The following is a 26,561-nucleotide window of genomic DNA, read 5'->3' on the forward strand; positions in this document are numbered from 1 at the left end:
ATTTGGTATTTGTGCTAGTTGCTTGTCTTTACCTTGGATAATACCTATGGTGTATCTGGCTTGATTCTTAACAGTATGAATCTTAACATACAATTAATTATTACAGTCTGATTTTAATCCTAGAAATTAGAATTCTTTTAACATTAAGACATGTTTAAATGAAATGCACTCCATTGTATAAGGATAGAAAATTGTATGCTACTTTTAGTATCTGATGAAGAAGCTAAATTAAATCCCTTGCAATATAAATTATTGTTATGAACAAAAAATTAGAGGATGACATGGATTGAAATTATCTTGTGCTGTCATTCTATGTTCTTGTTCATGCAAAATTGAGCTTTTGAAAAGAACAGTTAACTCACAATGGAATCTCTTCAAGTAATTGCATTAAACTACAACTAGGGCAAAATGGATTTGCTACTAGTCGATGGCAGACCTCTTGAGAGTGCTCAATAGGTATAGTAACTAGTTGGTAGACCTCTAATAGATATGAAACAACTATGGAAGTGCTTAGGAAATAATTGTAGATCTAGTTTATGATTTGAAAAGATTAAGGAGTCATGAAATCCAAAGGTTTCAAAGAAATTATTAAAACCTCTATAAAGAGGAAAATATAAAGGCGAGATTTATGATTACAAGAACATGTAAAACACTACATTAAGGTAGTGAAAAATGCATTTGTGAAGCAACAACAGACTTTCTATTATTGAACAAAAGTCAAAGGTGAAAATCTAATAGCAATGACAAGGTTTCTAAATGATTTAGCAAAACTATTCAAAATTAGAAGTGCTTTTAGGAGAACCAAATCAAAAGGCAAAGGAAGAATACTCACTAGTACCACTTTTGCCGAAGGAAAGATCAACAATTAATATACTTCGCTCCAATTACCGCTCTTTCAGTGTTTCACATCTGCAGAGAATGAAGATACATGTAGAAGCATAGTTTATTTATATTTTATATTTGAACTAATCCTAAATATGATAAGAGGACAACCATTATATTTTTATGCACTTGAGGACTCTAGCAATGAGAAATGACAAGTGGGAGAGAATTACTGGATCAAAATGCTTTATTATTTAATCTCAAAGTCTAGTTAAATCTTAAAGTCTAGAGTCACTATAGGTAAGCTTTTACAATTTTATCAATTCTCTTCTCTTATGACACTTTTTATGTTTATAAATTTTTGAAAAATAAGACTTTCTAGGAAGGAAACCCCGAAAGGGATCTTCTATCAAATGTGGTTCCACCAAGTGAAATTGGAGTGGGCTTTGAGGACATTGGAACTCTTGATCACGTAAAGAAACACTTAAGGACTTGATAATGATTCCCTTACAAAGGCCTAACCTATTTTCTAAAGGAGAATTTTTAAAGGTAAGATTTTATTCTTATCAAATTCCAAGTTGCAAAAGTAGAGAATGTACCATAATCTCTAGAATCCTTGTTAGTATCCCCAACTTTTTATTTTATTCAATTTTGAGCAATAGTCCAATTTATTAGACAGTAGAACAAGTTGGCTTCCATTCTAAAAGAAATTTGACAATGATGATGGTTCTTTCTAATACTATATTTTATTTTGATATAAACTATAATGGAAACAATTAACCATCATGTTTCACTGCAGCCTTGCAAGGGTTTTCTACTCTTTGGTCCTCCAGGAACTGGAAAGATAATGCTTGCAAAAGTAGTTGCAACCAAATATGGGGAAAATTTCCTAAATATTACAATGTCGACCATCACATCAAAGGTACAAATGTAAAAAATTGATCAATAATTATTTGTTCAAATATTTCTCCAATTATTTTATAGTGTTTGTGAAATGTGTGTCTTGTTGTGGTTGTAGCTGTGTGTGAAAAATGTGGAGAAATAGCAAACACACTTCTATGAATCCTTACACTCGAAATCCTTCAAAATAACACCATCAAAATGCAAGATCTCAAGAATCAACTCATAGCTTCCTATCATCAATGTGCAAAGACCTTCAAAATTTTGTAGTGGTGGCTCTCATATGAGCATCGATCTTGGTCTTCGCAAGTACATCCAATGAACAGAAGATTCAAAATTATCATAAACATGCCAAATATCTCCAAGTCTCCAAGAAAGCTTAAAAAATGTATAATAACCATAGCATAAGAAATCATAATGATTGTAGCATAAGAAATCATCTTGATCTGTAGCATAAGAAATCATCATCATGTCAAAATGAAGAAGGAGGTCTCCTTTATATATCAATCCAAAGAGGCATTCCCAAATCGGAGGGAAAATGAAAATTAAATGAAAGGGTATGACCCACATAAGAAAATATGCAATTAGCATTTAATTAAGAGATGTGGAGTGTAACACTCCATAAAAATTATAAGATGAGGGGTGTTTTTGTTTAATTTAAATGTAGAAATAATCCCTTTTCTTATAAATAAAGTTTGTGACATTTATTTAATTATTTCTTTTAAAATAATAATTGTTGCACATAAAATTAAGTGAGGAGGGGTTTTATTTAATTAAAAGGGAGCAAACTCCTTTAATTAAATAATAAAAAATCAAGATGATCAAGCCATTTATTTAAAATAATTAAATAAATGAATTCCAATTTAATCAAGAAAATTGATATAAAATAATAATGATTAACTAAATAATTCAAATAAATTGAATAATTCAAAATGATTTAATTTGATTAAAGGAAATGATGATGCAAATATTGATTCAAGCTTGAGATAAATTATGAAACTAGGGCACATAGTCAAGGTGACCATTTGTGTGTGCTTACATTAGTGGAACGGTGAAGCTTAAAAGTCTACCAAAGCTATATTTACAATGGCAAGTAAAATTGCTCCATGTGTTATATTTATAGATGAGGTAAGCACTATAATTAGTAACATGGTAGAGGTTTTTTTTCTTATAATTTATAGATCTATTTTTTCATATAAAAATTTGTGTTTGTAATTCACTGATTCGTGTTTAACAGATTGATAGTATGTTGGGTGTGAGAAATATAGAACACGAGACCATATGTAGAATCAAAAATGAGTTTTTTCTAAACCGGGATGGATTGAAAACAAAAGAGAAAGATAGGGTATTAGTTCTTGTTGCCACTAATAGACCATTTAATCTTGATGAAGCTATCATTCGAAGGATGCCTTGAAGGTATCTAGTTTTACTTTATGATAATGATCTCAACAAGTTCCATTAAGTGACTTTTGATTGAGATATAACTTAATGTTGTTGATTTTCTTTCACTCAATTGTAACGCCCCACTCGGGAACCCAAGAGAAATAAACCTAACATGTTACAATGTTTACTGGACTTTTTTTTTTTGAAGTTTAAACAACACCAAGATAACATTAATGCGGAAGCAATATGAACATACACAAAAAATACACATTTGCAATTACAGATATAGTTTCAATTCCTCAAAGGTTCCTTTACGTTGAGTCACATTTAATAATCTTAAATTAATTAGTTTAAGTTTCAAGTACAATGTCTCAAGATCATAAAGGAATAACAGATACATAGCCGCATAAGCAAATGCATAAGTATAAACAATACAATGAAAGTACATCCAATCAATAACATCCACTGCACATGTCGCAGGGTATGTGAAAATAGATACTGTACAACAGAATACATGATAACATATATACTTCATCTGAAAAGAAGTCTCTGAGATAAGAAGTAAGAATAATAAAGGTACATCTTCTACAACGAACATCCAACAACTGGCAATGTGAAGGGGAACCCAAATGGTAAGAAGGCACTACCTCCCGACCGCGTGGTTACCTAGTCAGGCTTCCACTCCCACCGTGCAGGAAAGATAATGAACGATCCACAAACGACTATCAAACATAAAACACTCCTAGGCATGGAATACCTACTAGCCAAAACTATCTCAAAGGTAACACATACTACTCAAGAAGATAAAATAAACCAGAAAGAAAGAACACTCAATCCAATACTGACATCACATAACCAAACATCATTTACAAACCAAGTATAAACCAAATACCAAGATCACAAGATAAAGTCAACAAAAGATAATCCTCCTCAAGTCAAAAACCACATGTCAAAAGTACAACATAATGAAACACCAATCATCATCAATGAAAGTAAGTAACCACAATAAACACATCCAACAATAGATACACCACCAACAATAAGTACACCACATCCAACAATAAGTACACCACCAGAGATACAAAAAAACTACAGAGGAGACTTAGGCTACATACTAGGGAGTGTCATCACATGGCTGCTTGAGTTACCCTGAACTGATCTCTTAATAGACCCCGGACCCTCAAGCGTTGAGTTACCCTGGACTGGTTACTCTGAACCCCGGACCCTCAACATCACACATATGGAAACTAGAAAGCCCTCTCAAGAAGACGAGGCACTCATCTCATTCCCATCCTTAGTCTATACAAGCACTCAAGGCATGGGTAAATAAAAAATCTCTAACTTATCTTTTTAGTGTGTTTTCCCCCCCCATAAATTTTAATTACTAGGTTATCACTTATTACATAACTTGCATTAGGTTACCCTGGTACTGACCACTTTGGGTCCCGGACCCCTATGCAAGCCACTCCCAAGTCACATACCTAGACAACCTCTCCTAAGCACATAAAAACACAGTTGTGTCCCATACCACAACACCCATAAAGATCAAACTTGGTTCCTTAACAGGCAACCTGATAACAAGATGGATCAAACTAAATCCAAATACACATAAATGCTTACAAAACAAATCTCATAAGTATAAACTCCAATTTGAATCACAAGAATCATCATAACATTTAGCCACATAATAGTATCCAAGAAATCTCACAAAACCTCTGGTGTACATCCTAGACTGGTCGACATCTAAACAACACCAAAATCCAAAAAGAAATATAGACAGTACATAGAAAACATCATAGTCTCACAGTTGGATTTGATTGATAATATATTGTTGAATTAATGTAAGGTTTCAATTTTCGTTTTCAATATAAGTTTCAATTTGCGTTTCAATGTATGTTCAAGTGTATACGATTCTCAGTATTATTCATACAATACACCCGTGTATTTGTTTGAATTAAGGTTTTAAATTTTCAGTTTAATACATGTTTTCAAGTAAGTAAGTTTTTCAGTTAACCTTCATAATTAACCCTTGCAATTAAACTTATTCTTGTTCATATAATAACATATCAAGACTTAGAAGTAATATTAATCATTTATTAAATTATTCGATTACTAAATAGAAATATTTCCCAATTCCATTAATAATTCAAATGGTTAAATAGTAAATATTATTAACCATACCACTACTGTCGTACCCTGCGTCAGCAGCGTACGGCGCCGATAGGGGTTATAAAAAATTTCGTTTTTTTTCTTTTTTTTCTTTTTTTTTAAAAATTTTTTTAAAAAAAAAATTAATTAATTAATTTTTTAAATTAATTAATTAATTAATTATTTTTTTATAAATTTTATTATTATTATTTTTTAAAATTTTTTTATTTTATTATTATTATTATTATTATTATTATTATTTTTTTTTTCTTTTTTTTAACTAAGTCAAATTTCAATAATTTTGTTTATTAGAAGAACAACCCTTCTAATAAATTTAGATAAATTATATATATATGAAAATTTTAAGAATTGTATTATAATTCTATATTCTTTATTTTATAATATTGTTCTCAACGAACTTCATAACAATATTATTTTAATATATACATATTTTAATAACATTTACGATATTAAACTGATAAGAAAAATAAATTGAACCCTTCGAATTTTCAATCCTAAGATTTTCATTTCCAAAAACAAACCCCTTCCAAATTTAAATTTTTTAATTCCATTTTAATTCAAAACCCAAATTTCAATTTAATACTAAATTTCTTTCAGAAGTAAAACAAGGTTTTCTAAATAGTTTTTTTTTTTTTTAAAATCCCGATTCCCAGAAGAAATCAAATCGCAAAAGATTCAGAAGAAAGGTAGCAAGATTCATTCAATAAAATTTGAGAAAGCAATTTCCAATAAGCACGAAGAAGACAAAGATCCGAAAGTGTTTCTAGAATGGTTCACAAACCCTACCTTGATCTGATGCTAACAATCTGGTGAAACCCTTGCTAATCCGAACCCTTCCAAGCTTCCAAAGATTTCTTTGCTCCCCTTTCCAAAAGTGTGTTCCCTGAAAACATGTGTGTGCAATAATGACCCAAAACCCTCTAATATAGAATCTAATTACCTTTTAGGGCTTCTGTCCCTACAACTCTAAAATAATAATTACTTTATTTAATTAATTCATTCATGCACAATTAATTTCCCTTTTAATTAAAATTATTATTTTATTATTCCTTTCATGCATGTTAAGTGAATTGTTAAATTACTTTATTTAACTTTCCACTTTACTTTAATAAATTTATAACTTTTTAAATCTCATGTGCACATTATTAAAATATCTTTATTCAAGTTCACATTTTTATCTTTTCATTATTTTTATTTTTAACTCATGCATAATTCATGCGAACTATAATCTTTATGATAATTAAATATCTTTTCACTTTTAATTTCATTTTTAGAAACTTAATTGATAAAATATTTATTAACTTAAATAACAATAATATTTAGCATTTATTTAAAAATGAACTCTAAATATATTATTATTAAATTAAATAAATATTATCATGTTCTAAATTTAATCTTAAAACTTTTATCTTCTAATACAATTCTTTATATTTAATTAATTTCTCAATTAATTAAATATAATTAAATATTCAAAAAGTCATAATAATTCTTCATTAAATTAAATTATTAATTTAATCTATTAATTAGACTTAATTAATAGAAATTCATCAAAGACTCACAAAACAACATACGCACAAAAGACTCACGGATTTAAAAAGGGTAGACAGTTTGTTACGAGTCCTCCTTGCAGGACAAGTATTTTAGGCTATGGCTAGGATTGGACCTGATTATTATCTTCCCATTCTCACCATTTGAGTATTTGTAATAGGGCACGCTCATCCTGGCAATTCAGGGAAGTCGATGCCCGGTACCTGCATCCTGCATAAAAGACGAGCATGTACATGTATATAATATATCTAAACTAAACAGACAATGGCGGGGAGTGGTTCATCGTGTAGATCCCGACTAGCAGGTGACGACGACTCCCTCCCTTAACCACATCAAACACTTCAGACAGAAAGATAAAATAAACACGCGCACCATACACATGCAAGTATGGGGTAAGTATCATCAAATACGTACATATAATAATGCATCTCTATCAATACAACATAATCATCATTAAAGACATCATGTTAACATTTTTATAAAAGAAACCACATTTACTAACTAGGAATCATCAAAATACCATTAACAACACATGAATGAAATCAACTAAGCAATAATAACTGATGCATTTGTAATTCAAGACATGAAATAATATCATAATATTGTAAATCCAATATCTCTAAACTAATCAATGCATAAAATCAACCTAAAAGAATTTGACAATGATAACAGAATGTGAACTAGGGGCAGGCACTACATCAATAGTCCTATGAAGAAACCTTCTTTTTCATTGTTAATGATTTCTATGCTTGATTAGCCTTGTAGAGTAATGACAAGCTTTCCAGATGCCCAAAACAGGGCAAAAATATTAAAGAAAATACTAGAAAAGGAGGAATTGGCTCTAGATGTGGATTTTGAAGCAATTGTACAGCTATGACAGATGGGTATTCTGGAGGTGATCTCAAGGTAGTGCCATTCAGGTTTGATTTTTCTTGACAAAAATAATTTAAAATGAACAAAAGTATTTTAAACTTTCTTATATCTCTGTTCTTTTCATTTGTAGAACTTGTGCATCATAGCTGCACACATCCCTATATGCGAGTTGAAAAGGTATTTTTCTTTCTACATGGTCAAAAATATAATGCACAGTCCAAATTTATTCATTCTTGAGGAGTTGATTTGCATAGAAACTCACATGAATCGAAAAAGTATTAGAGTTTTATTGAAATCGTTGAAGTATAAACTGTTGAGTTTATAGTTCTTATTTGATAACTAATACATTAGTTTTATTAAAATTGTTTCCAACATAAAATAGAAGCATTAAGTAAAAAAACATCACATACATCTAGTGAGAGCATTTCTCTCATCCTATAAATATGGATGACATAGTGAAAGCCCATGGACAAGTGAATTTGTGAGAAATTTTATTATTGATTTTCATATGAGCTGATCTTTCTAATGTAAGGATTTCCATTTCAGACTTTATACTAGCTGCCTAAACTTCTTGTAGGTATTTGCTAGTTTTCCTGTGAATGGAACAGATATGGCCAAGCTACTTAATTGGAATGAGAAATATGAAGAAGGAGGGTCGAGGGAAAAGAATGCATTCACTTATTTTACACAGGCTATGTATACAATAGTTTTTTGACCCAATACAACAAACTAATTCTTCCACTACCATAATCATCAAAGTAATGTGTATATATATTTCAAATGTCAATAGTATGTTTGATTGAAATTTTTTGGTAAAAATTTCAATCCAGAACAAGATGCAACTTTCAATGTTACTTTAAGATAGAATGGGTTGTTTTCCATATCAAAAGATTCTATTATTTTCTTAAAATGAGATTTATTTTTTCTACTCCAGCTTGCATGTTCAAAACATTATTATTTATTGAAATGATTAGAGAGTGGATTATGTAAACATGCCAAACAATTTTAAAAAATAACCATAAGGCATAAATTGAAATAATTGATATTTATTTTTGGCCTTTCAAAGGGTTATATAAAGTTATAAATATAGTTTGCAGTAGGTTTAGAAGTAAGCAAAATTATCATGACAATGGTTATAATAATTCTGGAAAAGAATGTCAAAGCACTCCAATTGGAACACAATCTACTCAATAACCAACCAAGAGAAAACTAAGCCTCAACTTGAGGACTAAAAAGTAAAATATGACATACACAATAAAATAAAATGGATCAAATATATCCTGAAAAACTTCTAGAACTCTAGATTATTTGAAACATAGCTTTTTAGCTACAAAAACTTAGAATGTTTTTGTTTCCAAATCCACTCAATGACCAAGCAAGAATAAATTTAACCCTTTCAGGCATGTTGTGAAATAGTTAGCCTCAATTTGGAGGATTAAAATCTGACCTATCAAATTATACCTTATGGAACTTTGTATTTATTTTCTAGAATATTGTTTTTCAACTAAAAATTCTCAGAATGATTTTGTTTTAAAAAATTAAGATGAGTTCTTCTATTGATACTTATAAATATGGATAAATTGATGAAACACCAAACGAAGTGTGTTCTAATGAAAACACCCCACCTATAGATTTATTGTACCTGAGAAGCACTCCAGAGGGTTTGGTAGTGGACCATTTGAACATGTAGAGCTCATCAAGGTAGGAATTCGGGGATCAAAGTCCACCGGTGTCTACCATCAACAACCTACAAGAAAATTCACTAGGAGAGATAAGTCACTCTTGAACCATAATGACGAGTCTATCAAAAAACCCTTCTTATAATTGAACCTCTTAGTCTCATGCTCTCCTCTCCATCCATCAACTTTTTCACCTTTGTAGAAATCTCTTTTGCTTCTACAATCCTCTTTTCATCGTCTCTACTCCTCCCCCTCACGCCAAACTTCCATTCATCCACAACAAGCTTGCAAACTAAAAACTGGTCCATTCCAAGAGGATATCCCAACATCAGAACCTCTGCTTTCTTAAACCAACCCCCAATCAAACCCTGCTCTCTACACGTATCCAAAAATCCAGCCGATAACATTTCCTTGACATTAGACACCTAATTATCCGGCTGAAGCGTCACAGAAAATAGTACCTGCTCTGAATAAGTAGATGACCGATGACCGACCTCGTTGGTTTCGAATCCAACCATTGATTGCACTGTGAAGCTCTCTTTGGATGGGTGGCTGTAAAGTGCATGTTCAATGGGCCCACACTCTGTACAGAGATTTTGTGCATCAGTGCCTCAGGTGCTTTGCAATCCATGGCATAGAAAGAATTCACAACCACCAAATCCGCTTCTCTCACATTTACGAAACACTGTGCAATCTTGTTGGTCACAAGGGAGTGAGATAAAAGCAAACTCGAAAGATCCGCTGGCTTCAATGAAGGTGCACCAGGAATATAATCTATACATCCTTGCAGAAATAAGCCACGCTCAAACGCCAAATACCTAATGAAATAATGACAAGCACGATTTTCTTTTTTGATATTATGAACCCGATTTGATCAAAATTTTTACCAAATTGGAAAAACCTAACTAATTTGGTCAAAATTTTGATCAAATTGGGAAAACAAGAAAGAAAGAAGAATTCATAGGTCAATATGGCCTTTGGTCAAAAATTTTGGTCAAAAGGGAATTGTACTAGTGATATATCACATAAATAAAGTTAGTCTCATTATCAAATTAACAATTGGAGAGATAATCATAATAAAAAATATATAAGCATAGATGACAACAATTATGGACATGTAAGTACGAGCATATGAGATGTATAATGAATCAACCATTTGTTGCCTAAATATACCAAAGTAAACATAAATATAAAGTCCACCAGTAATAGTAACCATGCCCCGTGATAAATGCAAAAAAAGAGGGTCATCTAAGAGGGTATTACCACATGCAAACATAATTGAACAATGCTTAGAATCATAATATACGAAAAACCCAACCATAAAGGAGATCACATTGTTGAACAAGTGATGAAAGCATATATATCCATTAGAATGCTCAATCGAAACATCTTATTGACCCTAAGGTTCTTGTTCAAAGAAATTAGTTTAGTCAAGAATACTCATAGTTATTGATAAATAAACACTCACATATAAGTCACATATGTCTGTTAGGTAATAATCCTAACACAAAAGGTCCTAAAATATCATCGACATGCAAGCCCCTTAGACAATTTGAGATATTGATTCACAAAAGAAGTCTAGGTTTTCCTACAACATGCACTAGATTACACAAGCTTGCCAAAGAGATAAGATTAGAGGGGTATTATAGAAATAAATAATGAAGAGATAAGAAATATACGTTCATCTTCAAAAAATAATTTGATATCCATGACATTCAAAATCATCAAAGCGATAAAATTTCAACAACCCTTAACTTGTAATGAATTGTAGTAAATAAGAAGCTTGTATTTTTAAAAGTTTCTAATTCTTTTATCAAGAAGTTTACTACACAATTATTTCTACACATGGATGCATTTTATCTTCCAAATTAACTACACAAAAGGTTACAAATGTTACTTATACTATTTCTAACAATGTTAAAGTTGTATAAAGAATAATGAATTTTGAGATATGTTTATTAGGATATAGAAGTAGCATTCTAACACTACAAAATATCATCACCCTAATTTTTTTTGGATTTAGGGAAGCAATTTTTTAGGGTGAGAAAACATGGTGTGAGAAAATAGATGGGAAGAAGATACAAGATCCAACAACAAAAAACCCCAAAATAGGCGTAGAAAGACAATACGACAATATACAATAATATTTATGAAATAATCATCTAGTATAAAATATTAGGGTTTGAAAACCTTGATAAAACTATCCTATCGATAAAAGATTGATTGCAAAATTTCAAGGTTTGAAACCATAAAAAAAATTGTCTATTATGTTTCTTCAAATTGCTCCCATTTATTGTAAATATTTTGGGCTGCATGATTACTACCTTACATGACACCAAATGTTAGGGTTTGAAACACTAAAATAAATCAAAACATCTTAAAGCCCTTTTTGAACATCCTCAAAATTCCCAGTTTTAAACCACCAAATCTAGCTACTTCTCTCCCTCCAAGCCTTCCTTGCAACAAATAGTTCACTAAAAAGGGGGCCAACACAAAACAAAAAAAATCTCCATTGAACACAATCCTTACACTTCTCTACATTTGCAATGAAATCATAAGCTCTATGCACCACATCACAAAGATTTACAATTGCCCATGTTTGGTTCTCACAACTCATTAAATATTTTCTCTTGATGTTTCCTAAATAATATAGAATTATTTTTTATTTTTTGTCTGCACCAGTTTCCAATTTTTTTGTCATCTGCAATTTCACTAACGACAAGAGTCTACCGTCCTACTTGCCAATCCCATCCAACCTCAAAAAGTGTTTCATGTAATGCCATGTCATGCCATAAGGTTATACTATACATACACTTACTATGCCATTTGTTTCTAAGAGTGATAACAACCATATGTATTTTTTTTATTGATCTATTATGAATATCTAATTTCATAAACATTGACTTTATTTTAAATTTTTTTAGAATAAAATGTTATTAGTAATAAGATACCCATAATTATAAAAAATAAACTTATAAGTAGATTACTATAGTTCACATAAATATTTTTGCAATAAAATATAATCAAATTTATATGTGTGGGAAAGTGACTCTAATAGAAAAGATTCCTATCATACCAAACCCCATTTATGTCAAATGTAGGCCCTACAAGTTACATTATGTCAAACAAAAAGGCAAAATACGAGAAGAAACTAAAGCCAAACACCAAAAGCGTATTTTTCTGAAAGGGCAAGAGAAAAGATTTAACGTGACAACTTAAAAACTGTGCAAGATAGATAATCTTATTGATGAGGTGATATCTAGTAAAAACACATCCTCCATAGTACAAGCCAAATAAGCTCAATGAGAACACAAAATTGAGACATATTTTAAAAAGTACTATTTTCTCTTTGTTAACTACGCCCAAGACAATATATGAAGACTCTTTTCTTGTTTTTGTGTCTCATTTCTTCCTGCCTTTTATTTTTCCTAGCTTGAGAAGAAGGTGCGTGACAAAGTAGTCATTGTTGTAATGGTGTTGTTTTAACAATCATTCAATGATGATGATGTTTGCACGAATGCAATTGGTCTCATAGAATTAAATGAGATAATGATATTTGATGCTTGAACTATAATAAATTAAAGAGTTGGGCATTCAAATTATTGAAATGATATATAGGTATTTAGTTGTAGCTAATTTGGATTTTGGGAATAGAATATATAAATATTATATGATTTTGTAATTGTTTGAAATATCATTTCAAATTATTGAAATGCAATATATTATAGTTAGTTTTAATATTTTTGAATTAGAATATATATATATATATATATATATATATATATATATATATATATATATATATATATGAATATTCAAATTAATTATTTCGTTTTTATTATAGTAATTTGAATGTAAGGTTTTCAATAGTGGATTATAATTTTTTTTGGATAATAAATAAATAAATACATTGGACATTTCAACAAAAATTTGATTATGCTCAAAAAAAAAATTTCATTAATGTTTTGGATCACACTTGTGATCTATCATTTTGTTTTTCCCCTTTATTTATTATGACGATTGATTACAAAGTATGATCTGGAACATTGATGATCGTTTTTCAAACAATAGATCATAAAATACAATCTATAAACTAATTGCATTTTTATAAATTAAATAAAATTAAAATTACATTAGATAGGTTTGGCTTGAAGAGACTCTAAACAACCCAATGGACCTATATGAAAACAATTCTAAATATAATAGATCATTGTCAAAAGATTTGCAAAATCTAGATCATAAAATACAATTTAAAAAATATTAACGACAACAATATTAACATAATGTAAAATTCAAATACTTAACTCTAAAAATTATATATATTTATACTATAAAGGTTATTTTTCAAAAAATAGATCATAAAATAGGATCTAAAATATTCACCACTAAAATATTAACATAATCTAGAATTCAAATATAACTCTCAAAATTATATCCTTATACCATAAAGATAGTGTCATAAAATTAAAAACTCTATTTTATTAATCCTGTGGCTTATCACAAGTGTCACTTTCTCTATATTAGAGAAAACTTTAATGGGAAAATACTCTAGTATTTAAGTGGGATTAAAATGCATGCTAACAAATACGTCAATTGAGTTTGCTTCACAAAAAATCTAATATAATTTAATATTGAAAAATAAATTTTTTTCACATAAATTAAGCGTATGGCCAAAAAAACAAAAAATGGTATGATAGACAATGTTAATTTAAGAGTCCTCTAAATTTATCTAATCTAGATGTTGACCTTATTTAACAAGAAAGAGCTCTGTGAGAGCTTGAATCCCTGCCTTGTGTAAGGGTTAGAAGGTGAAAAAATGCATTAATAATGTTGTGTAACACTAAATTAATAGTTAAGAGAGAAGACATAAAGATAAGATTAACACCCTTTTTTTAAAGTAGAAATACTGTACTCTGTAAAAAAATACATTTATTAAGAATATATAAAATTTATGTTATTTTTTAATACAATTCACTTCATCTCTTATTCTAAATATTAAATAAAAAAATTATGATGAAGTAGTCAATATATAATTATGTAGTTAGTTTTTATATCGATGGTTTGAATTTAATATAGAATTTAACTCATTTTTAAAAATATACATCTAGTTATAAAAATGCGATTGACAACAAAAAATATTCATATTTTTTTGTCAATGCATTTTTTACAATAATAAATTTTTAATATTTTTAAAATTGAATTTAGAGACTAAAAATTATAATATATTATATTTTCCATTAAATTTAAGTATTTACAAACTCCCATCATTCATAATTAACTTTTCATAATATAAACTTCTCTAATAAAATAATAATAATTATATTTCTTTAATTTATTGTAATTAAATTTAATTTTAATTATAATCACTTAAAAAAATTAATATAACACATAATATTATAATATAATAAATAGCTAAAGTTTTTGTTATAAACTAATTTTAATCTTGCAAATAGTTTAACTAAAATGCATTATATTGTCTGGCTTTAACGCTAGATATTAGAAACTTGGCAATTAGAAAATTTTATAACTAACATGACATGGCATGCCCTAGAACTGAGAGCTTTAAGAATTATTAAATCTCATTTTTTTTCCTCTTTTTCGATTCAAAAAAAGAGTAAATGAAAAAAGAGTAAATGCTCAGGAAAATTGGACCCAACCAATCAAAAATACATAATTTGTACATTAGCTTTGGTTTTCCATGACAACAATTCAATCAACTTCATGAAGGTGTGTTAAAGTAAGTATGCCTAGATTATCTCATAAGTCATGGCTAAAAGACCTACCACTTTTCTTAATGAACACATTCATCTTCATCTAAATACTACATAATCATTAATCACTATAGGACCTAAGGAGATTGGTTCATATTAAGGAAAACAAAAATAATAAAATGATCGTTTGCCCTATTTAAATACATTTAATGGCTATGCACAAATTATTGGAAGCTTACATTTATAATTTTTTTAAAAAATTTTAGGGTTGTATAATATTTTCTTATTTTGCAGCACAACTTGCAGGGATGTTCTAAACTCACTTTAGCATCCGACATTATGTAAGAACCATGTCCTAATTAACTTTTCCACATCATCAAAATATGGAAAATGTAGAAGAGAACCAATTAGAACATAGTGGAATAGTCAAATTGATTAACTATTAACAATTAGTTTACACACATAACAAAAATAATAAGATGCTGATTAACAATTCCACTTTTATGCATGTTCAAGAAATAATTCAATGTTACAACAATAATGGTGATAACTAATCACATTTCATGCTTATGACAGAAACATAATATCATAGTTGCTAATCCAACTCATAGCAATTTAATGCATTTCTTTACATCAGTTTCCAGGTTTACATAATTTCTCAAGTTACAATTACATATATTAGTACATCTCAATGATGAACATTACAAATCAAACTGACATAACTTTTCTATGGTGTTCTTTAGCATATCTTGTCCCCAAAGCTGTAGGACATCTTCCACCTGCTATCTAAGATGGGAGTGTGGCCTAGGTGCTTTAACCTCGCCAACCATGGAGTGAAATACTCACCCAGGATTCTTCTTGACACGAAGAATACCTTGACCCAAAGAATACCCCGACCTTGGCACAAGAAGCCCAGCTTTCCAAAACAAGATGGATCGGATGGATCTGGTGTGGCCATGAAACACACTACATTGTAACCATGTGCCTAGTAGCACTTTTCTGTGGTGTTCTTTAGCATATCTTGTCCCCAAAGCTGTAGGACATCTTCCACCTGCTATCTAAGATGGGAGTGTGGCCCAGGTGCTTTAACCTCGCCAACCATGGAGTGAAATACTCACCCAGGATTCTTCTTGACATGAAGAATACCCCGACCCAAAGAATACCTCGACCTTGGCACAAGAATCCCAGCTTTCCAAAACAAGATGGATCGGATGGATCTAGTGTGGCCATGAAACACACTACATTGTAACCATGTGCCTAGTAGCCTAATCACAGAATGTAGCAGGGAATACAAAAATAAAATACACATCTACACATATGTAGTAAAACTAAATAAGCATAACCATATACATATATGCAATATCTGGAAGCAAATGGCTTGGCCAGGCACTTCAAAGAACTAGATTTAATGGTAGAAGAAACAAGAACAACATGTATCCATTGTACAGAACTGGTATATAGAGAAACTAAATGTTAAGTATCCATCTATCTTTCTCATAATTGCTACATTACATCCAGCCATGAAGGAAAATAAACATCTATATATGTTGACCACAACAGAATGTTCAACTAATTTGAATTACAACTGAATAACACATATGTTTGTTCCCTCTTCTCTCTTTAAGGCACAACCAATTATAGAACTATTGGAATGAAAACTATTGAAGAATAAATAAGATTATTGTTTTCATATAGTTTAATCAAACATAACAATGCTGAATTATGGCTTCATACATCCAACACCAATGCATTTAACTATAATGTACTAGACATAAAAATAAAAACACTGAAATTTATTGGTGAAATCATAACATTGTTATAGTACATTGTGGAAATCTGAGATAACTTGAAACAACAATAGTTAAAAGTGCATTGTATTCACATTACATATCTCATAGAATAATTATTGTTCATAATACTCTGAAAGAAACTCAATTTTTTTTTAGATCGAAGAAAAGAGTTTAGATGGAAGGATAATCCATTGTCTAGAATGATTTCATCCCCTATTGAATGCCCACAGTTCAGCCTTTTGCAGCTGAATGGAAAGATTATGAAAACATACAGTTCAACATATGACTCCATACAACATACATCTACTCTAAACAGTAGACATTTAATCCACACAACATACATCTGATTTCAAATAGCATACATCTACTTCAAAAAAAAATACATCTAATTCCAAACAATATACATCTAATTTCAAACAACATACATCTGATTTCAAACAACATACATCTACTCCAAATAGTGTACACCTGATTCCAAACAACATACATCTAATTATATATATATATATATATATATATATAATGTTTCAGAGGCATTCATATTTTTAGAAGGTTGCTGTTCATACTCACATAGGTGACTTGTTTACTACAATGTTATGGTTTGAAAGCTATTTACTCTTTCATCTTAAGCTAGTGCATGACATGCAAACCTTCTAGCATTTTGAATGGGAATTTTAGACGGTTTAGGGTTGATTATCCAATTGACCAAGGAAGGGATCCCAACAATTGGGCATTAGCTTAGCTAAAAGATGATAGCTACACAAAAGAGGATAAGATTTTCAACAATAACTAAAAAAAATTCATATTGGATTGGTTTGGCTGGTTGTTTCTGGTCTTAGAAAAAGATAACGGTTTGGTATATGGAATATTGGAGACTCACAGTTTCAACCTTTTGTTTTCCTAATACCCATGCCAAAGCCATAAGGTTTTAAAGGATCTTTTTTGACAACATGTTATATTATATTATATTTTATCCTTTCTAATACTATTCATTCTCTGAAATTTTGAAATAGGAAATATCAAACTAAAAGATCTTTAGTAGCCATCCAAAATCTTTGACATAGAAAAATACATTATTTGCCATGAAACAAGTAATGTAATAAAATGTGAAAAAGAACCTAGAGCTCAATGGTGTCTCTGTTCAACACTCCCTCTATTTGGTGATGCCCTCTTGTACATCAATGCCTTTGTTCAATGTTGCCCTACCTTCCTTCAAACCCAGCTGCCAATATCTTCTCCAATCTACTGTGTGTGTTTCTTTAGTTTTCCCCAAGCCCTTCTTTTTAAAACCACCTCCCCAAACCCCAAAATAACTAACCTAAAACAAGTCCCGAGCGGTGACCTTCCCAATAACATTTGGAGTACAAATTTTTTATATATATATACTCATCCAAATAAACATTTTTTTAAACAACAACAAGGGTTTTTGTTTATTTTAATGAACACATATGTACATTGTTTTGATGAACACACACACACACACACACACACACACACACACACACACACATATATTGTTAAATGTACACACACATATCTATATTTATTTTTTATTAGTCAAATTCTTCTATTAATGTTTTTAATAATAAAATAATGCTTCTAATTTCTATATATAGGTAAAAGAAAATTGTATTTCTAAATTCCTTTTAATCAATTTAGAACTATATTTATATGTTAAAATCAAACATTAAAATCTTCTGTTAGCATATTAATATATAACGTTCTATCTAACATCTTTTAAAACATATCATTTATAAATCAAATGAAACATCTAATTCATTTTGATCTTTCAAGGTTAGTGCCAGAAGTGTAACAAACAATAACATGACATTCTACGTGATGTGTGTGGGTGGTAGCACGACATCTAACACATCCCCTTCCAAAAGGCTAGCCCTCTCTACCTCAAACACACTCTCATTGTGATGATCCCTCCATCCACTTAGACACTCGCAACCAAAAAATGAGTCAATATCCATCATAATTAATGTATCACAACTTAATTATATCATCATTAAGACATATAACCTTAACTTAATTAAAGCACAACATTTAAGCATACATCTTATGGAAATATCATCTTAACATAACAAATCACATATTTCCATATTTAAATAATTCATTTCATTTTGCTAATCCTAAAATGTTAACTTTCATTATCTTAAATTAAGATTTAAACCATCTTTGACTAGTCAAATTTTGACTATTTGCCACATTAGCATGAAAAAGAAAATGATTCTAGGGCAAGACCTGACACATTCTAGAAAACATAAGAAAGCTTGAGCAATATTTGAACCTTTCTAACTGCAAGCAATTGAAAAAGATGCCTCATCATTTCACAAATTAGGCATCCTTGACAAATCTCTATTTAGGTGGTATGTGTAGGTTAAGAGAGATACCAATGAACATCAGTCAGCTGAGCAAGTTGCAAGCAAGGATGATTGGGAGTGACTTGCTCACTTGTTTACCAACATCTTTGGGGGACGTGTCCTCCTTGACTAGTCTAGAAGTGTGATTGAGAAATGTTTGAAGCTGCAATGTATACTAGACTCTCTGGGGCATCTCAGTCTCTTACAGTCTTTAGAGATAGCAAATTTAGGAGTCAAATCTTTATCAAATTAGTTATGCAACTGAATAATATCCAAAGAATTTCAATAATTGGTTGCCCAATTTGTCAATTTGATCTCCATGTAGCATCGTTTGGTTCTTCTCTCTGCAATCTTAAGGTTATACGGTTGGTTAAAATAGAACTATCCAAGATTTTCATCGTTGAGAATTGTTGTCCAGCCCTTGAGACTATCTCCATTGAGTACAATGAACATCTAATAGAGATAGAGGTTCTACCAAGTACAGTGAGTTGGATGTCTACTAAACCTTCAGTGTTGTTGGTGGTCTGCTAAACCTTTGGTGGCTAATGATAAATGGGTGCACTGAGTTGGATGTGCTTCACAATTTTGTGCAATTAGATTCTCCTAGGGTATTTGAGCTCAAGGGTTGCTACATAGTTAAGAAAATACAAGGTTTGGAACATTGCAGGTCTTTGGAGGAGTTGATAGTAGAAACAATGTGGGAAGAGGTAGGTATAGAAAGTTTGGAATGCATGGAAAGTGATGCTGGAGCATCCAGAGGTATAAGGGCAATCCTATGTCACCCAAAAAAAATGTACCTAGATATAGTTTCTATTTCATGTGTTTTCACTTTTGGATACCCATTTGGGTCAAATAAAGGTTCCAACTCTCATAGTTCCACTATCAGTGTTCTGGGTTAGAATATTTAAGCACCTTGGGATATGTGTAAATGCCAAAAAATTAAGACTATGTAATTGAGAAATAATTATGGTTAATTAGATGGTTTAAATTGGAGGGAGGATTAAAATTTTAATTTAGAACATTCCAGAAAAAGAATTAGGTCAAAAGGCTGCACGGTTTGAAAGTTATCATAGTTTTTCAATTTCTGGAGACCTCCTAAGAATGCTTCAAAGTTAGGTTTGAGGCATTAAATGACCTTGTATAGGGATGAAAAATGGGGAATGAGCAAAGCTGGTCCATAAGGCTATAGAGCACTCCAAGAGCTTTTTAGAAATGTAAACGGTTCGTCGATCAGAGCTACGATTCAAAAGTTATGCCTCCCAGAAGTTTGGTTACCATTTTTGGATTATTCTAATTTTGTACCGACTTCTAAAGTGACTTCTGGAGCCTTCCATTTTGGCGGTGGATTCCAACTAGCACTTTCTAGAATGTATTCCTAATCCTTAACCCTTTGGGGTCTATTTAGGGACATTTCTAGCATTGTAAAAGGCAGTTCAGAGTGGAGTTTGAGAGAAGGTACTGGGAGATGAAATTATCTCTAGATTTATGCTATTGTAAGCCCATACAGCATGTTTTGGAGTCTATTTTCTCTATACTAAGTGTACTAGCATATATTCATAGTTAATAAAGTTTTCCCTTTCTTGTTGTGTCCATTCTGTGCTTGGGTTGTTTCTCCATTAGAAAGACTGAGGATGTTGAAACTTACAGTAATTAGTCAATCAAGTGTTCAAGGTTGCATTCAAAGTATGAAGAGATGCCCACATGAAATTATAATATGTACAAGGGTAGTCCCTATCGTAGGCTTTCTTGAAATTTGTGCATGTCCCAATCTCTCTATTTCTAACCTAGATGGTGACTAGAATATCAACTCCAATGCCCACAGAATTCTAGTCTGCTTCGTTGTAAATTGTAAATCTCCAAATAAGGTATTTTCATTAGAGGGTAATAAGGAAGCAATATCTTCCATGGAGGTTGAGAAGGGTATATGGTTATGGATAACTCTTTTCTCACAAGTTTCCAGATGGCACACAACAAAGAAATATCAAATAGGCGCATCCCCTTAGCATTCTCTTCACAAGAGGAGTTGGCTACTAGCAGAACTAGAATGTTGACAATAAGTGGAATGCACCAGCTGAGAGATAGGTGCATGATGATATTTTGAATGCCTTTACTCTTGGATAGGACAAGGACTCCAATATTTTCAGATTGTGATGCACCAGAGGTTAGAATAAGTGCAAAACCCTCATATGAAGTGGAAAGAGAATTTTTTTTTGATGGGATAGGTGGAAAAACTTGGAGAGGTTTTCATCTATTTATGATAGCTTCTATCAAATTGATATTGCATTATTCATATTATGTGTATTGGCATATAAAAATTCTCCCCACTATGTAGAAAGTGTTGAGAGATATATTTTTTAATTCACTTATGAAATCTAGTAACACTTTTACAAAAGAAAAAAGTAAATTATACAAGCGGGTTCAGAGCTCCAACCATCTCTTGGTACAGAGCATACAGGTTATGGGTGGTCTCTGAAATCTTCAAGGGAAGTGTGTAATGGTTGGAACTCTAATTTTCCTAAGTGTGATTGTGACTAGAAAAGGAATGTAGAAACATGTTGTGGCTCATTTGAGCATGGTGACATTATGTAGGAGTGTCCTATTGATTGGCTGGATTCAAACCTTGATCCATTTAGTAGCTCGCATGGATGTGACACAATGGTGGAATAAAATGTGGAGTATAAAATTTTTGAATTTTGTTTAGATTTTGAACACATTGAGCATAGGTTGATTTAATGTTAGATCTTCACATATAGTTTTGTAACTTGGAGGCATTTTCATAGGAGGTAGTTGATACTATGTATTGTATTTATGAAGCACTCCATATTTAGTTCAATATTGTATTGTCACAAAAATATAATATTGTAAATGAAAGGAATGATGCTGGGTTTTCTTCATGATTCTTTCCCAGTTGACCTACTTTGAATCAATTTTTTTATATGACTACATTATAGTGGCTTGCCACTTTTGCCTTAATTTTTGTTTTCTTATTTGACATATGATTTAATATAATTGTGTATTATTTGGTGATATTTTTGGTGTTAAGTTTGACTCATTTCTTAATTCTTATCTATTCCTATTTTATATTCATTTAAATTTGTATTTAAGTATGTTGTGATATATGATTAATTATTTACATTTAATATATATATTATTTATAATTTTTATGATATCAATTATCATATAGATTCATATATTTTATCCTTATTCCAAGATCTACAATTGCTTATTGTGATTCAATCTTATATGATATTTATGTTCGCTCTGAAGCTAACTCATACTTTTAATCCTTATTTGTTAGGAACTAATTGATACATGTTTCCCATCTTAGTGCCACATATTAAAACTTAAAGAAATTCATTTATGTAGCTATGCAATTAATATATTTGAAGAAATCTATAATTTTTTTGGTGAATAGTATTTTTCTATTAATAAATAATATACTTAGTTACAATTCACAAAAAAGGGGCTGGGGATATAAGATCACCCTGTGAAAGTTCACACGGTCGTAGCCAGAATGAAATCTATAAACATTTGGTTATCAAGGAGAAATCATTTTATGAACACAATTTATTTAGAGTTTGAAACAAATTGTAGTGCCTCCTACATTTGCATTTTGTTCCGTGATTATTTTGACTTGAGAGACACTTTGATTATTATTACTTATTTATTTTCATTATGAGATGCTTCAATGACTATATTATTTTGATTACCAGTATCATAATGGTTAGATGCTAAATGATGTTGCTATTCAGTTTGATTGTATTTACATGATGATGCTAGTGATGTGACATGATACTTTATGATGATACCTGATTTATTTTGTACCCAGACTTGGACTGTGGTTTATATTTTATCAAATGGATGTTATTGGATTTATTTTTGGTATGCTTTTATGTTGTGGATATCTATCTTTCACCATTAATAGATTTTTGAAGTTGATGAAAGATCAACCCCACAACTCCCAAGAATCACCTGCATGCAAACACCTATCATAGAAGAGAGAAGCTAAAAGTTGTGGAGGTTGGAAATGCCGGATCCATAGATGAGACATTCTTGATGAGCAAAAAATAGATTGCTAATATCAAAGCTGAATCAATTAATAATTACAAAGAGAGATCAGCCTTATAAAGAATATTGAAACCCTAAAAAGGTCTAACCTAGGTTGCATCACAATAATTAATAAAAGAATTAATTATTAGGACAACTATAGTTAAACTTAAGAAAACTATGTTAGAAATAGATAATATTGAGTGGGGGGGAGTGAATCAATATTTTCAATCTTTTTATCCACAACTGAATAATATTATTTACTTTTTATGTGCATAAGAAAATAAACCAATAGTGTCAAACAATGTAAACAACCATACACAAAGAGAGATCATGACACCATATTTTGTAAACTAGGGAAACCTTGGCCAAGGGAAAACCTCGGTGGGGATGGAATCCACTAGATGATCCACTATATAAAGAATTTGGTTAAGGATATTGACCCTGTTAGGAGTTGATAAAGCATGTATAGTGTCTCAAGTCCCTATTGGGAGACTAGGCCTTGTTAGAAGCCTCAACCCTATTAGGAGTTGGTGGATTACATACAAATGTGTGCAAGTAGAACCCACTACCCTAACATGCAGCTATACAATAAGTTCTTCAAGAAATAGGTTTACATACAACACTGATTAGTTTTCTATACTTCACAAATCTTCTAATTGATGATTCTTCACACAAGAGCAACTATGCACATAACAAACTGCATCATATCTTGGAATCATATAGCAAAGTATCACATTCACTTGTTACTTTCATTTCACAAGATCATATCGACTTAGCATTTACTAATCATTGAATCATCATTCACTTTCACATTCCTTTTTTCACACACTTTTACTTCACAAATAAAGTTCTTTACTTATGAATTTTTTTTTAGTAAATTCTTCCTCAATCAGCTCATATAACATTATTGGAGTCGACTCAATAACAATTCATATCTCAAAATAATAAATCAATTTGTTAAACATATTCTGCTGATATGCTCTATTCTGCGTTGTGTCATTATTGCATTATTGATTCCTTCATAACTCAAACTTGGTTGACTATATAGACATGCACACTGGTATACATCATCATTATGACATCATGCATCTCTGGTCAATCGTGCAAGAGAATATTCCAAGGGAATATTCTGTTATCATCAAAACTGTCCTACTACTGTAACATTGTTTAATACTAAGACAATTTTCTTCTGCAATTCAATGAGGCTAATCTACAAAACAAATATGTTTCCATAAATGACAACCATAACTTACCTTATTTTGTTTTTGGGACATATTTCCAATAATCTCCCCCTTTCGCATTGATGGCAACATTTTGGGAAAATTGGGTAAGTCCCAAATATGTTGTCATGCCAATCGAAACAAATAGTCATAAAACATTAAAAACATTTGTAGTCATGTTATGAAGGATTACATCCCTCATAACTTCCTATTAAAACTTATTGTTCCCCCTTACATATTATTCGCATTACAATTTCTTACAATACAATTTTTCCATACATTTCCCCCTTTGACTTCAATGACAAATGTATCAAAAACTATCAAAATCTGGTAGCTGCATATCAAAACTTGGAAAAACAATCACTGAAATTGGTCTTCAATTGCTCAAATTGTTTCTTCCAATTGTCCTTCACTGCATCAAATACACTAATAAGCACACATAAAGCATATGCTACCAGTACTATTGGATTCAAATATGTAGCCAAAATTTTTTCATATGAAGACTTTGTAGACAAGCATTCTTGCAATTGGTTTTCTAGATGTTATTTGAGGGAATAAATGTACTCTCAAGTTACACTTATCATTGATATTATCATCATACTCTTTTAGATAAATGTATGCTAAGTTACACTTAGCATATGCCTATTTTCCTTCCTCTATGAACTACCTTAGTGCTTTAATACATATGTTTAGAGTTTCTATATCATTTCTCATGTTAGTGCACATGGTGTTTAGAAGTTTACCATCTTGCTCAGTCTATGCTTAAATGGTAGCTACATTCATGAGTGTAGAAAAATCATCATCAAAAGCCTTGCACAAAATTGTTGTGCACTGTTGAATATCAGTTGGGGTGTCAACATGGCTTATTACCTTTTCCATCTTTTCCAAAACTGTGGTCAAAGTCTTCGCAAGTGACTTGACTAATTTCTTCTTCTTGAGGAGTTTTCTTAGAGAAGATATAAGGTTCTTCACCTCATCTTCTTCATTAGATTAAGCTAGATCTACTGCTACTGCTGTTTGGATAGAAGGAGTAGAAGTTCCTACTACTACTATTCCTATCAAAGGCACACTTGAGATACCTTCTTCAATGCTTGTTTCCATTTTATATGTGACTTCTCTAGTATTCTCCTAATCCTCTTCCTCATCAAAACTACAATAATCCATAATATTGACCAAAATGTTGGTACCGAAGTCCTTGAATGGATCTTCTAATTTGTCAATAGTCACTTTGGTGTTGTCCACTTGCATAGAGTCATTGCCAATAGTGATGTAAGGAGGAGAGCTTGGTGTAGTTGCTGGTTCAATACTATGAGGAGGGCTGTAAGCTATAGGACTATCCTCCTTTGTCTATGCACTCTCCTTGGGTGTCTCGCTGGCTTCTACTATCTGTACACTTACTTCAGGCTTCTTGCTTTCCTCTTTTACTTGTGCACTTGCTCTAGGCATCTGTGCACTATCTCCAAGTATCTGCATACTTTCTCCAAGCATCTGGCTTGCCTTCTTATTCTACGCACTATCCTTAGGCATAGTGGACATGAGAGAAACTATAGCCTCCTAAGTTTCTTTATTGATTTCCTCATAATTTCCTCCCATAATAAGAATGGATCTTTTCTTATGCTTTAGTAATGGTGCTATACCCTTCAAAATTTCTTTTATGTCTTCTTCACTATTTATAGTGCATAACTTTCACACCATGTTTATTCTTATCTATTTACTCTTCCTATTTAGCAATCTATTGTACAAATCTTTAGGTATTTTCCCTTTTATAGTACCAAACTTCTTATCTTTCAAAATTGTGTTTCTGACTACAACATTTTGTAGTTATGTCCTATCCATGTTATTATACAAGTCATAGTATTTATTTAACTATACAAAATTGTTGTCATTAATAATTTGCATGTTAAGGTTTTTTACCTTTGGCTTCCATGCTTTGTGTCTTGTTGATGTCTTGGCTTCTTGATTAGCTGCTTCAAATGGTCTATTACCAGTCTCTTCCTCAGACTTAGATGAGCTCATCTATGGAGTTTTCCTTCTTTTTCTTGGGATACTG

At 31.0% G+C, this 26,561-nt stretch overlaps 1 long non-coding RNA gene across 2 annotated transcripts; it reads right to left on the minus strand.

The window, feature by feature from the left end:
• Window positions 1-1,749: 1,749 nt before the first annotated feature.
• Window positions 1,750-10,289, minus strand: LOC149578632 (uncharacterized). 2 transcript variants are annotated; one of them, XR_016364651.1, is made up of 3 exons: window positions 9,569-10,289; window positions 9,338-9,442; window positions 1,750-1,976 (listed from the first exon to the last, which is right to left on the minus strand). It is a non-coding gene; the product is annotated as an uncharacterized LOC149578632 (long non-coding RNA). The 2 variants fall into 2 exon arrangements; XR_016364650.1 differs by lacking the exon at window positions 1,750-1,976 and having other exon boundaries at window positions 9,207-9,442.
• Window positions 10,290-26,561: the final 16,272 nt, after the last annotated feature.

This window comes from Cupressus sempervirens, chromosome 1 (genome assembly GCF_028749045.1).
Source record: "Cupressus sempervirens isolate cs-2001-9-10 chromosome 1, ASM2874904v1, whole genome shotgun sequence".
NCBI lineage: Eukaryota > Viridiplantae > Streptophyta > Pinopsida > Cupressales > Cupressaceae > Cupressus > Cupressus sempervirens.